The sequence below is a fragment of the Patella vulgata genome, chromosome 8, assembly GCF_932274485.2.
Source record: "Patella vulgata chromosome 8, xgPatVulg1.2, whole genome shotgun sequence".
Classification (NCBI taxonomy): Eukaryota; Metazoa; Mollusca; class Gastropoda; family Patellidae; genus Patella; species Patella vulgata.
The window spans coordinates 25,852,053-25,867,804 of record NC_065886.2 but is presented as its reverse complement, the minus strand read 5'-3'; the positions used below and the strand labels follow the sequence as shown (position 1 = coordinate 25,867,804).

The window sequence follows — 15,752 nt, the reverse complement described above, 5'->3', positions numbered from 1 at the left end:
GCATGTTTTCAGTAACTCATTCCTATTATTGTTTTGGCATTTAAGGGAACATTTACTTGTAATTTTTAAGTAAAATGTAAATTATTTTAGTAAGGAACATCCACAAACGCAATAAAATATTCCATAAAATATCTTAAAGAATACTTTTTTGGTTTTCAAATGGTCACAGAAGTAAAGGACAAAGCAGAAATATTAATAAAGAAAAGCAGAGGATACCCGCTCAATGGATACTTTCAGTGAAAACTGGTTCTGAAAGCGTTGTTTCCTGAAGAAAACTGAAATAAAGATGAACAGAAAACAACACATATGCATATCATAATGAAAACATAATTTTTATTGAAATAAATAAAATACTTGCAAGAAGGCAAAAAGAATAATTTTATAGAGAACATACAAGTACATTCTGAAGCTGCTGAAAGTATTAAAATACAAAATTCTTGTATATATCATAGGAACATGACTGGAACCATTAATTTTTTTGTGGTGAGCTTCGACATTAAAATTTAATAGTGGACTCTGTCACTTCCGACGTCGTAGGGGATCGATACAATATGCCAGATTATACAGCATAACGGAATAGTCAATTGTCTCAATATCGGAAGTATTATTGTACCTCGAATACCAGAAGTAATATCTTAATGCACCTTAACATAAAATAAAATTATTACTCTTTTACTTTGGGCGGGTACAAACCACTTGTGCATCATTCTGTGGATGTCTTCAAGTTTGGTCAAAGGTCACAAGATGTAAACAGGGCTAGCGCTAATATCAACCTGAACCTTATTTACATCTCAGCTACCGTGACGAAAATTGAGCTGGCCATAACAAATAGATTTAGTCAACCATCTATTGAATACTTAACAGCTAATTCCTTCTGTGTACGCCATGAAACCATGGACCTTATAATGGTGGAACTTTCTCAAAATCTGCTATAATTTGCTGCTTGACATCTAATGTCAAATCCGTACGGGTACACTTTGCAGCACGATCACACGTTATTAATACAATATTATAATGATAGAGATTCTTCATCTCTGCAATTTATATATAATGACAATGTCGCTGTATTTGACTGAGAAATTCAAATGAAATACCAACTGCTCTCTTACAAGAGATTATAAAATTAACAAGGTAAGACAGACATGTTTTAAGCTCACCGATAATTGATTGGTTATTTGGATTGATGATTGCATTGCGGTTAACACCCACTGATTGAAGGCTGGATTATCCAATGTTAATCCAACTCAAATCATGTGAAGGGAATGCTGATAGATGTCATAATTTGGAATATTCAGAATACGGACTACTCAAAACTTTTTGGGTTGAAGTTATAAGGAAATAAATCGGGAAATGAAAATGTTGATGGATTTCACAGAATGCCGTACTATTCAGATGCCAGAAGTGACAGAGTCCACTGTGTTTGTGTGTGTGAGTGTGTATATATATATATTTGACATGATAATACTCTACCTGTATTGATATACGTACATACCATTTTCTTAGCCATCTTAAATCTCACAGATATTAATGAATAATATATCTTTAAAACTAACACTGCATCAGATGTAAAATAACATGTCTTTTTAAGTGTTCACTAACTTATATGTATGTTACCTTACCTGGTAATTGTAAATATATTTCATATTCTAACCAGAAGACTTCCTCACCCTTGGACGTGTTTTGGAAGGTACAGAGACAGATCATATGTTATTGGTAATCAACAACTAAATACTAATAGTGTACATATTGTAAGATGTATAGAAAATAGTATCTGGCATCCCAATTATACAACCTGGTTATGTGGACATAATTTGAGCTTATTTGCAAACTACCCAATTTGCTTTTAGAATTACACTATCAAGCTATCAAAAGACTGAAAACAGTTCTAAACGTACATGTATGATGCACGTTTGAAATAAAATTTTATAAATTTCATAAAAATATATCTTAAAGGAGCTAAATCGCTAATATTTGGGACCCAGAAATTGACACAAATGGTACGCAATGCATATAATAATGTAATATGAATACATGTTATCTGATTTACATTCAATCGTTTTGCTTATTTTCTAATCAGTTATGTTTGGCGAAATACGCCGGAAGTCTCAATCTAATGGCAATCTCTGGTTATTCCAGTCTACACCGAGTGTTTATTGCGCATGCTCTCCAGATAAGAATATGACGTCACTGTTTGAAATAACTTGCTGTCTGAACCTTTCTATTTTTTAAACGGATTTCTTCAATTATGAACAAACTATGTAACTTTGGTTATTATAAACATACCTGTGTGTTTGAAATCAACTCTGGTTAAATAAAATCCACTGCACAATTAAATATCGCAACGAAAAAAAAGTCCTCTCTTGAAAAATCTGGCGTGTTTACTTAAATTTTCGACTGAGTACAAGACAACACAGCTTTCATCATGTGTTGGGCAAAACCAATGAGGCTGTTGCGGGTGTGGTTTAACTTTGATAGAGAGTTTGACAACCACGATCGTTTCATTCGTTTGAGTTTGGGCGACGAAAAATATCAACTAAAGGCAATTATATTGAAACCATTGATGGCCAGTCTACCAAATTTTATTCACAATGAAAATATCAATGATTGCATGGATACTCGTAAAATTAAAGTCATATATAAACTAAAGCTTTCCTATCTTCTGTATATTTAACAAACAACATGTACAATTTTAAAGCCTGTTAAACAAATGTCATTATTTTTGTGCCGCATTCGTGTTGAAAAGAAAATTGTCCCTTTTGACTAATCAAATAATTAAAACAAAATGTTTCAAAAGAAAATCTATAAAAAGGGATTTTACTAGAATGTAAAAAGATACAGGCAGTTCTATGTGTGAACGCCCAAACTCAATACCGAGCCGAGACTGATAGCTTACACCTAGAATTGTCGTAAATGTACCGCAAACCGTTTCGATGTGGCATGCTGTCATCCCTTTATACGAAATGATCTCTCCTGAAGAGTGACGTAATCAGGCTCCATAATTTTGATATTACACGATGTCAAAAGTTTGTGGGAGTTTAATTTTTCCAAGTGAGAACTTTTTTTATTTGTTGGGATATTTAATTGTGCAGTGGATTTTATTTAACCGGAGTTGATTTCAACCCACAGGTAAGTTTATAATGACCAAAGTTAAATAGTTTGTTCACAATCAAAGAAATCCATTTAAAAAATGGGACAGTAGCTACTTCAAATAAATGGTTTCTGAAATGTGCTGAGGAATAACAATTGCACACCAAAAATAGAATTAAACACATTCCCAACACAAATCTTATTCAACTGAGAATAGGTTGCTGTGCACATAAAGTTTTAAAACGGTTTATGAGATATGCGCCAGAATAATAACTTTTATGTAAACATACATGTTATTTAACCAAGAAATTTTGAATTAGTAAAAGCCATGACTACTATTAATAGGTTTATGTGTGAACAACGTTTCATAAAAATATCTTGAACGATAAAATTTGTATACCAAAAAGTCAAAACAAGCATATTTGAATGTGAGAAACTTCAAAAGGCACTACTCTATAAGTGTACATAGTTTCATACCTTGAATAATTTTTGATATGCCACTGAATAAAAACTGTATACTATAAAGCAAGTCAAATTTGTTTCCACAGAAAGATAAAACCTGCGGTTGCCAGGCAACATACATCCCTATTTTGCAAGAGATGGATAGAGAACAAGCTAAAAAAACAAGCCAACAGTGAGGCTGATGTCCCCCGCCGAAATTGCAAAATAAATAGATGACACATATTAATTAATCGCACATTTATTTTTTTCACTAAGTTTCATCACTCTCTATCAGATAGAATCAAGATTATCTTGTCCCAAACCATCGACAAATGAAATCGATTAGCTCTGCTTAGCTTCAGCTCGAAATGTTAATTATTGAACTCAGTCAAGACATTCACCTAATGAACATCTACATATACATCAAGTTTAAACATTCACCTAATAGACACCTATGCCAAGTTTGAACATTCTACCTCAATTAGAAGGAGAGTTATTGTGTTCCAAAGTTTCTACCAATCAAATTGCTTATCACTCTGCTTACCCTCAGCAAAAAATGTTCATTATCGAACTTAGTTAAGGTATTCATATAATAAATCTATACACCAAGTTTCATCAATCTCACTTAATTAGAACTAAAGTTATCGTGTCCCAAAGCATCAACCAATCAAATTGCTTATCTCTGCTTACCCTAAGCGGAAAATGCTCATCTTCGAACTCCATCAAGGCATTGACCTAATCAACACATACACCAAGTTTGAACATTCTAGCTCAATTAGGAAGAGAGTTATCGTGCCCCAAAGTATCAACCAATCAAATTGCTTATCTCTGCTTACCCTAAGCGGAAAATGCTCATCTTCGAACTCCATCAAGGCATTGACCTAATAAACACATACACCAAGTTTGAACATTCTAGCTCAATTAAAAGTTATCGTGTCCCAAAGCATCAACCAATCAAATTGCTTATCTCTGCTTACCCTAAGCGGAAAATGCTCATCTTCGAACTCCATCAAGGCATTGACCTAATCAACACATACACCAAGTTTGAACATTCTAGCCCAATTAGGAAGAGAGTTATCGTGTCCCAAAGCATCAACCAATCAAATTGCTTATCTCTGCTTACCCTAAGCGGAAAATGCTCATCTTTGAACTCCATCAAGGCATTGACCTAATAAACACATACACCAAGTTTGAACATTCTAGCTCAATTAGGAAGAGAGTTATTGTGTCCCAAAAAGTGTGACGGACAGACAGACGGACGGACAGACAGACAGACGGACAGACAGACGGACGAACCCATTTTAATAGTCCCCTGCTTTCTTCGAAAGGCGGGGGACAAAAAGTGATTTTTCATACAGGGGACATAATAAAAGCAGTGATTGTCTGAAATGCACAAATATCGAAAAGGACTGAGATCTTTGGGATATAAAGATATATTTTAAGTTTCATCAACAGAGGACAAAAATTGTGACCTCTAGATGGTCCACAACCCCCGCATTACAGGCAGTTTCGGCCCGATTTTCACGAAATTCGAACTCAAACGTCATTATGGTGTAAAAGGTGATACAAATAAACTTTTTTTAAATGTGACCTCTATAGGATCCACAAGATAAAAACGTGATTTTCGTACAATCAGGGGCCATAATCCAGGAAGTTACAGTCCGATATGCGCAAATATGGAAAGGAGCCAAGATCTTTGGATTATAAACATACATATCAAGTTTCATCAAAATCGGATAAAAAATTGTGACTTCTCAAGTGTTCACAACCTTAGTATTAGGGCTGCAACGATTCATCAATGAATCACGATGTTTTAAAAATCCATGAAGCACGATACAATCAATGGTCATATTGCGATTCGTTATCCAAATAATAATTTCACAAAAATAGACCGATATTCCTTTAATTAAATGCGTAAACAAGTCCATAAGCAAAATAACTTTTTTTACTTTCAGCGAGTGTTATGGCATTTTCGACACATGAAGTGGCTTATTAATATAGTATAACTATTTCATCAAGATTAAAATATCAGTCTGGTTAAGCAAGTCGTGCTGGAAATTAAGTTGCGTTCAAAATACACACTTGAATAATATGCGGAAAAAAAAAACATATTAATAAATATACGTTCGTAATATGCCATTTGTGATAATATTACTGTATAAGAATGGTGATTTGTACATACTGCATACATCAATCAGCACATTTTCAATGTATATTTGATATTAAATTCTTCGTAAAGTTATTTCCTTTGCTGTTCCGTAATCTATGACTGACCTGACAACGAGAAAGTTTTTCACTGGATGAAATTGTTGTGGCAATACGAGCCAGCCAGCTGAAATTTTTTCATAATAAATTCATCATTATGATCACATGATCGACAAAAGCAATATTGAGATCGAAATCCCCCATACCAAATATATAAGTCACAAGTAAAGTATGGGAATTTTTAGGATTTCCCGTTAAGCATGACAGCAATGAAATCCAGTCAGTTGACTGAGAAAACACCACATTTAAGGTAAATCATAAAAGTAGGCCTTCGAATTTTCAGTGAAAGACTCAAAATTTAACAGCATTTCTTAAATTTATTTCCTATATCGCGATATTAATCGTATCGTGGCCTGGTATATCGTTGCAGCCCTACTTGGTATTACATACTTTTACACTATTTGTGTACAAGGAGCGACCATTTTTTCCGGCAGTTTCGGTCAGATTTTTATCAAAATTGGATCGAAATTGTGGCCTCCAGAGGGTCCACAACAGACCTGTCAACCCCTACCGCATCACATGATAAAGTGCCGCGGAAAGACCTCATGTACTGTTCTACTGCGCGACAATAGATTTCTACCGCATTTTCAATGGTTGGGATATTGTAAGGTGTAATTTAGCTAACAGATTTACTATCAAATTGTTTTCAACCTACAGAGTTAATAAAGTGGATATAGTTATTGGCAAGTTAAACTGCGTATCGATAAAATAAACAAATAGCGACCTGTTTACGGCAGAAATGGCTGACATTTTCATTCGCACGCGTACAGCTTCAAATACAATATTTCGAATGCAACATAACCTGGAACTTTAATTTCAAGATGGGAATACGTCTAGTCGATTCTGACTTCATGGAACACTCTCTCGAATAAATGTAAAAACAGATTTTCGGAAGAAAATAAATCCCATACACAATGCCAATATTAGTCGTTATGCAAAACTATTTTTTTCTTTTTCCTAATGTAAAAATACTATAAAATCTGATAAGCACACCAATTATCTTATAAATAACAATATTGACAAAAACCTCCCAGAATGGGGAACACAAACAAGGATATTTTTAAATTCATGCTAATAAAGTTAAAGTGATAATTTTAATTATTTTTAACATTATTTCTCTCTGTAGGCTACATATTCAATTTTGATTATAATTACATAAATTTTATATGGTTATCATTGCTTGTGTATATTTTATATCTATTACCCATTTAATGCAATTTTTATGTTGTTGGGCCTGCAGTTCAATGTATCATTTCTAAATTAATTACCTTTGGAAGTGCGAATTTACGAGTTTTTGGAAATCTACTGTCAAATCATGGATGATACTGTATTTTTTACACTACCCTACTGCATTGGAGCTCTAAGGGGTTGACGGGTCTGGTCCACAGCCTTGATATACCCTATATTTATTATTATTTACACTATTTGCATGTGAGGGGCGGCCATTTTTTTCGGCAGTTTTGGTCCGATTTTTATGAAATACAAACTTAACCGTCATTAGCGTGCAACAGTGATATATTCAAATGGTTTTTTTTAAATTGGATAAAAAATTGTGACCTCTAGAGGGACCACAAGCTAAAAACACAATTTTGCATGCATAAAGGGCCATAATTCAGGAAGTTACATTCCGATATCCGCGAATATCGACAGGAACTAAGATCTTTGGGTTATAAACATATTAAAGCAGAAATTGCAAATTTTCTAAGAAAGTCAAAACGTAATTATTTCTATGTCTTTTGCTCAATAGGTTGTCAACTCACAATTATACGATCATAGGTGTCATTCTCACACTTAAGATTCATTTACACAGGAAATAATAACACAATTACCTCCCTTGTTTTCTATTCTCCACCATGGAGTAGCGATATTCAAACGTTTGAAAATGAAGAGGAAAATGATATTTTTGCCAATTTCTCAGCTGGCAATAGTGAATTATAGGATTAATAGGATTATTCTTTAACAAGGTAGGACTGTTTATGGATACCATCTATTTTCAGGCTTTATTTTAATAAATTTTAAAAATATAACTTAAAAATTTGCAATTTCCGCTTTAAAGATTCATCAAAATTAGACAATAATTGACCTCTAGACGGTCCAAAACCTTGATATACCATATTAAACATACATTATGGGAGATCAGATAAAGAGATGGCAGTTCTCGCTATAATAGTTAAAAACTAGATAGTGTAAAAGTAATTTGCTGAAAATTTCAGTCAAATTGATCCACTATGAGCCGAGAAAGAAGCTGGTGAAATTTTTGCATAGTCTCGGTCATCATTACTAAAATCATTAATATAAACAGCATAGTCTCGATTATCCACTTTTTCTCATTTAATTATCAATGGCTGTTAGCGGCATATAGGAATCTAATCCAGCCAACATCGAAGGCTAGCCTTGACATCGAGAGTTTATTATGGTCTGGATAAGTTAATTAATGTCTAATTGATAATTTAGATAACATTTCAGGCCTAAAGAAAGACTTGTAATAAGCAGATTTTGCTCTTGCATAATGCATGTTTAAAGTTTCATCAAAATTAGACAATAAATGACCTCTAGATGGTCCAAAACCTTGATATACCATATTTTTATACACATGGGGTGGCCATTTTGTCCTGTAGCTTTGGTCGAATTTTCACGAAATTGGGACTCAACCAGCATTACAGTGTAATGGTGATATATTCGAACGGGTTTTTAAATCGGATAATAATTGTAAATTCTAGAGGGACCACAAGCTAAAAACGCGATTCTGTGTACAATCGAGGGCCACAATTCAGGAAGTTACAATCCGATATGCGCGAATATCGATGGGAACCAAGATCTTTGGGTTATAAACATGCATTTCAAGATTCATCAAAATCAGATGGAATTTGTGACCTCTAGAGTGTCGACAAACAATTTGTGGACGGACGTACGGTATAACCAGCGGCGGCAACGACAATAAACATCCACAGGAAAATGTGGGCATATAAAAATGTTCAATATTTATATTTTATTTAACTTGTGTTACTCGTCCAGAATATACTTCAGACTGGACCTACATGTACATATTTTTTTTTTATCCGGCCCTAACGCTATGAATTGAAAATTTGTCAACATTCAAATGATATGAATGGCATGGTCAAAACAATCCAGCGCCAATTTTATTGTTCACTAAAATCTTTTGATAAGCCTCTTTTTTAAACCGAATGAATCCAAACCGGGAGATTACCTTTGATATTTGGATTTTTTCATTACTAAATGTTTCATCATTTTGGGAACATTTTAGATAATTTTTGAAAAAGGAAAATGATATTAAGAAGTGGCTATTAAACAGCAAGGTTAAATTAATTACCATAAACATGATCAAATTTGACCTACATTATTATAATTTTGGCCAGTCTAAAATATGTAATATATACACCTTTCCTACCCTGCTTCTGGTGTATCCTCACCTTATATTTAAAACAATTTCCGGACTTTTTTCTTTATTACACCTGAAAATGAAATATGGAAATGTTAGCGATATAAAACAAACTATAAAATAAACATTTTTTTTCCGCTATCTATTCCCAGAGCTTCCGTTTCAAGCACTGGATTCATTAATGCATTCCTGCATACAAACTGTGTGGTATGATGATATAATTTGAACTAAAAACATACCCAAACTATATATCTATCAAGAGTTTGCTTCAAATCCCTTTCAAAACATTATAACTGCAAGAAAACTACCCCATGACACAAGAATCTATTTTAAGAACCCTTGTTTGTCATGTGACTTGATTGAGTGAGAATCCATTTTTAGACTGTATTTGTCATTAATCGCTGTCCATGTCCCATAAATATCAAAAGCCTAAGTAAGTTCTTGGATTATCCTCTGCCAAATTCCAGAAACCTTCCCTTCAGATAGGATAGCAATTATCTTTTATTGTATTTGACAATGGAAATGATATTTTTCTCTAGTTCAACTTAATTATCAAATAGCTCTTTAATTAGTTATGCCCAAACAATTAACATTAAATGATGGATGTAATCTGTTTATATGTCATAATGCTATTCAAGCACAGTTTTAGAATCAAACATGAAGGTTCATGGATTTGCTTTTCAAAGCTCAATTTTGAGTACTTCAGTACAACCTATTAATTTACACCCTCGATCCCCACTACTTCATCAACAAAATAGTACTACTCCCATTTAGGGTTTCACTGTAATGCTACCACCCCCACCCCACTACTTCATCAACACAATAGTACTACTGGACTCCCATTTAGGGTTTCACTGTAATGCTATCACCCCCACCCCCCGGTGCTATTGGGACTTCTGTTTCTTAAAATATATAACTAGTCATGTGTGTAAGTATTACTCAAGATTTACAGAGGTTGTCAACTTCTACAATCACATTACACCTACTCAGTCTCTGTAACAACAAATCATGGAAGAATATGTCAAATGATTTGTTAAGTCTTCAAACATATAACACCTACATGTATATCAGTATCTATAGCAATAAAAACATCAAGGATATAATGTCAATTATTTTACCTAAATCCATAAATTCAACAAGCATTTGGTGGTTTGGAGAGTATTTTTTTAAAGAACTAATGTAACTTTTTTTTTTAAACAAACAGATTTATATAAAATAATTGCACATTTAGTTCATGTAGGCGGACAAGGCGGTTAATGATAATATCACTTTTGTCTTTTACGCAAAGGGATAGAATGAATTCATTGCTATATTAAATTGGGCTATAATTGTGCTAATAGGATGCAACCATTGTAATGAACTAATCTTAACAGCAGGGATGTCATTAGATGCTGGCACCCAGCAAATTTCGCCCTTTAAATTAGGCCAATTTCCAGCTACTTTTCAGGTAAAAAAAGATCAGTAATTTAATTTTAATAAAATAACTTTGTGTAATATTAATTTAAACTAATTTAATTCCTAAACATCAAGCATAATTATATGGAGTCGGCAAATCTTATAATAACGGTAAACTATATACACGATTATTAGGACTCTCTCTCTCTTAGATGTAGGTCATAGTCTTCATTTTTGATGTCATGATAATTGACCCACAGCAGCTAAATCGTCCGAACAATCAAAAAGTGTTGTCGCATATCTATTCTTTTGTAGGTAATAGGGTCTTTAACAAGAAAATTTCATACAGGGTTTACAGTGTTCTACAATATGAAACACAGCCTTAACTCTGGAAGTAATTAACAGAAATTCAATAGGATTTTTCGTTTTACTAATTTAATAATGAATATAAATTTTACCAAGAGCGGATGTTAACATTGGCGTTAAAGGTTCAACAAAGTGAAACAAAGGCCATAACTCTAGATGTAATTAACCGAAATTGCTGAAATTCAATAGGATTCTTATTTTTACTAATTTAAATGACGCATATAAATTTCATACAGATCAGATGATAACTTTTGTAGTTAGAGTTTTCACAAGGTGCAACAAAGTGAAACAAGATACATAACTCCAGACACAATTTACGGAAATTAATGAAATTAAATAGACTTCTTCATCTCAATAATGTAAACAACATTTATCAATTTCCAAGCAATCAGATTATAAATTGTGTACGACGGACAGATGGGAGCGACGACAATATACAACATTTCCATGTGGGCGTATAAAAAGCAGAAAAATAATAATGGTTGAAAAAATTAATAATTTTTTTCATGTTGAACAAGATATATTATTTAAAAATAGCATATTATGTTATACTATAGGCGTTATTGGCTAAAAGAACTGCATGTGCATATCTACCGAGTACTGACACAGCGAGAGTACGTCGATGGCCCAGCTACACCACTGCTCCACTAAACATGCATTTACTTTCATTCTTAATGTCAACAGTCTAATTTGAATTGTATCATTATTATATACCTGCGGGATAATTAAAGCTGATTAACTGATAATCCTGATGTTATTGTAGTACATGTATGTGCAAAGGTTCTTTGGATGAGTAAACACTTGAGTTGTCTATCATCGATAATGGCGACCGTATAAGTCCCTCCTACACAACAATATTATAATAGAAGATTTATAATAGCAAAATATCATTATAGTATACCAGATAATTATTCATATTCATTTTCTTTTAGTATTAATACAATTTCTTTTTTGAATGTTTGGATAGTGTTTGAATTTTTTAGTTTGGGGAAATGAGTTCCATAACAAAGAAGAGGTATATTGAAAAGATCTCATCATCCATTTTTCTTACATTTTGGTACATTTAATTTTTTTTTGTGTTTCTGATCTTAAAGTAACTAAGTCTGTAACTCAATATCATCCAAAATCTTCGACATTGAAAACACGATTTTTTTTGCAATTTAAATCAGCATTGGTGTTGTGATCTTACCTGGAAAAGATGGGCTTCTGATATCCAATATTTAAGACAAAATAAACATTTTACCATTGGTACACGAATCGTGTACCATAATGCGTTCCAGCGCCATTTGTAACAAGGTGCTCAAAGAATGACGCTAGACATATTCCACAAGTCATGTCAAACGGTGATATCATGTTCTTATTTGGAGAGCATGCGCAATAAATAATATCGGTGTTGACTGGAATAACCAGACGCTAGAAACAGACTTGCGGTTGGGACTTCTGGCGTATTTCGCCAAACATAACTGATGACAATTCACAGTAAAACGGACTCGATTGAATGTAAAGCAGGTTATATAAATTCATATTACTTTATTATATATGTTGCAACCTATTTGTGCCAATTTCTAGGTCCAAAATATTAGCGATTTAGCTCCTTTAAAATCATGTTTGTTGTTCTTAATATTGAATTTTCATAAAACATCTCAAATAGGTAAACTGTTGATTTTTCTCTAAAAACTTTCAAAACTAGAATAGCTTTAAGCCTGGCGCAAACTACAGACCCCTACGCGCAAGCGAATTATTGAAATAAAATTAAAGCATGTGTTAGTCCCGAAATGACCTAGTTTGTGTCGAGTGGACGTTAAACCCTATTTCTCTCTCTCTCTCAATTAATATTGTTTTGAACATGATGATCAGGCGGCAGCGTAGCCGTCTTTGTACAACACCGGTCGAGTGCAGTGCGTTTATAGTATTCTAAGTAACGAGCTCAAATTGGGTGACTTTTGTTTACATATAGAAAACCGGCTACGTGAGGATGAGTCCAGAAATATTCCAGAGTATCCTAAATATAATTACCAAACAAACAACCAAGATGAAACAACCAATAAGCCCAGGAGAGCGATTGACTTTCAACATCCGTTTTCTCGCTACAGGTGCTTGAAAAAAAAACCGCCCACTCTAATTATCGTCTATGAATCCTTTGACTATTATTGCTGAGTGTATTGCTATATTAACGGAACAATCCACTTGGTCTACCATATGTATTCCAACAGCTCACACATTTAATAAGTGCCAGAATTGCAAACTTAATTTCTATTAGTTAGTTAGGCCTAAATTAGATTACCCGAGCCACTTATGCATGCAACAGAAAAATATTCTGAGAAACCTCATATGTTGTTATGTCTCATGAGAAGAATAACCAAAAATGATTGGTTTAATAGTAAATTTATTCCCTTGGTTGTCGCTTAACTTGTCGCCAAGGTGAGCACATTACACAATTTGGGTGATCATATCAATTATGTCTGATATCAGCGATCATCGAAATCGCCTATATCGTCGCGTAGTGTGCTCCAGGCTTTAATTTAAGTAAATATCAAGCCAATTTAGTTTTTTTAAACATGGGAGCCGAACTGGAATCCCATGGTGCGTCTACTATAATTCTGGCCATACGTTTTTGTAATTTAAGTAAAACCTCTTGTCTGCCTTTACTGGCATTACCTCAAACTGTATTACACTAGTCAAAGTATGGTAAGATATAACTATTATAAAAACTGTTCGATAGGCAAATATTTCGGATTTTTGTTAAATAGATTTTTGAGGAAATTACTTTTGAATTTTCTTCCAATTTGGAAATTCGAGTCAAAGTTTTGAACAAATGACAATCCAAGGAGTACAGCATTATAAACATTTTCCAGAAATTCTCCATATAGATACTAATAAACTTTTGTATTTGTGTTGACGAGACATTTAGCATTGTTTTGGTTTTCTCTGCATTTATGACCATGCCATTTAGTCGCACCATTCCTTCACATTATATAGAATAAAAACAACATGATAAACAGCGTTTTTACTTTTACGTTTATTTTGGATATAACATTGGTCATGAATTCACATATTAACAAATATAGGATATGAAAACAAGCAAAAGCTTATTTATTAGCATTCAGGTATTTAATAATCTACCGGTACAATGGAAATGTTCAGCATGCACTACAAACTTTATTTAGGCCTAATTTCTGAAAAAACCCACGCCCTTCAGGGTTCCGCGCCTTCAGCCATAACGCACTCGCAACCCAATGGGTTGCTCAGATTCTGGCCTGTGGCACTTAACATTTGCAGCACCTTACTTTTAGGAAAATTTCCTGTTACTTGTACTTAAAAAGTTATTGACATCCCTGCTTAACAGTCACATTACTATGTCTCATTATGAAATCCTGCTACAAATTCAATTAGTTTGCAGACATGAGTTACTAATATAAAGAGGCAGAAGTAACCTTGTATTAACCTACTACAAATTTGTTTAATTAATGTGTGCACCCCAATTCACAAAATATTTAATCAAAAATTAACTAGTGACAAGAAAAGTCATAAATTTATTTCATAATTTTTGAACAGTAATTATTAGTTAACCAGCCAGAAGTGAGGTTGATGTCCCATGCCTCAATACCAAAATAAATAGATGACACTTATTAATCTATATTTTTGTAAAGCATCAATCAAACCAATTGCTTATCCCATGACCAAACTTAGTTACAGTATCGATGTAATGAAACTTTACACCAAGTATCATCACTCTCAAACATTTAAAAGCTATTGTATTCCAAACATTCCCCTAGTTTGAACATTCTACCTCAAAAGCAGATTAATCGTTTTCCAAAGTTTCCACCAATCATGTACCAATCAAACTGCTAAACACTCTGCTCAACCTGAGCAGAAAACGCTCATTACCAAACTTAGTCAAGGTATGGATGTAATGCAACTATACACAATGTTTCATAACTCTCACTCGATTAGAATCGACAAATCAAAGCATTGACAAATCAATTTGCCACTCTCTGCTTAGCCTAAGCAGCTTAGCAGAAAATCTTGATCCTCGACTCAGTTGTGGCATTCACCTTATAAACACTTATACAAAGTTTGAACATTCTACTTCATTAGAAATAGAAGCAGAGCTATTGTGTTCCAAAAGAAAAAGAAGTGGCAAACATAAAATGAAATGGGGTTTAACATCCTACTGTTCTGCTCCGGCTCAGCTAACGAAGGCGGGCATACACTATAGTGTGCTATGAGGGAAATTTTGCCCGGGCAGTGGCACTATGACCTACTCTTATATCAAATTCCAACTGCCAAGGGATCTTTTATGTGCATCTGAATGTATACACTGGACTTCAATTTTTTGTCCAATCCGAACGACTAGACAGCTGTCCTTGTCAGGCCCTCCGTTCTGCACCACTGACAAGGGGAAACCACGCCGGAACCCACTTGCATACCACCCTGTTTTATTCAAAAGGCATGGGAATAGCAATAAGTTAATTAACTATTTTTTTTGTCATGAATACAAAAGGTACACGAAAAATGTCTTAGCTTTTGTAAGCTCATCAAATTGAATCTGGTATCATGTTTTTCAGAATAGAAAACCATATCCCTGCATTGAGAACAACACCTGCCCCTACTATACACAAAATAATATTTATTTCCCCATTTTTGTAACCTAAATTAATTTTTGAAGAAAAAGCAATTGGTACCAATACCCAAGTGGATGATATCATAATGATATTCATCATGTTTGTTTACAAAATACCTAGTACTTTAGTAGGTGGCAAGTATCTCAAGATATTCTTCTATAGCAACAAGAAGT

At 33.7% G+C, this 15,752-nt stretch overlaps 1 long non-coding RNA gene across 1 annotated transcript in view; it reads right to left on the bottom strand.

The window, feature by feature from the left end:
- The window catches only part of LOC126830054 (uncharacterized), a 203,973-nt gene that overhangs the window by 49,824 nt on the left and 138,397 nt on the right, over positions 1–15,752 (bottom strand). The window contains exon 5 of the long non-coding RNA XR_007683673.2: positions 9,225–9,266. This is a non-coding gene — a long non-coding RNA (uncharacterized LOC126830054). The remainder of the gene's footprint in view (positions 1–9,224; positions 9,267–15,752) is intronic.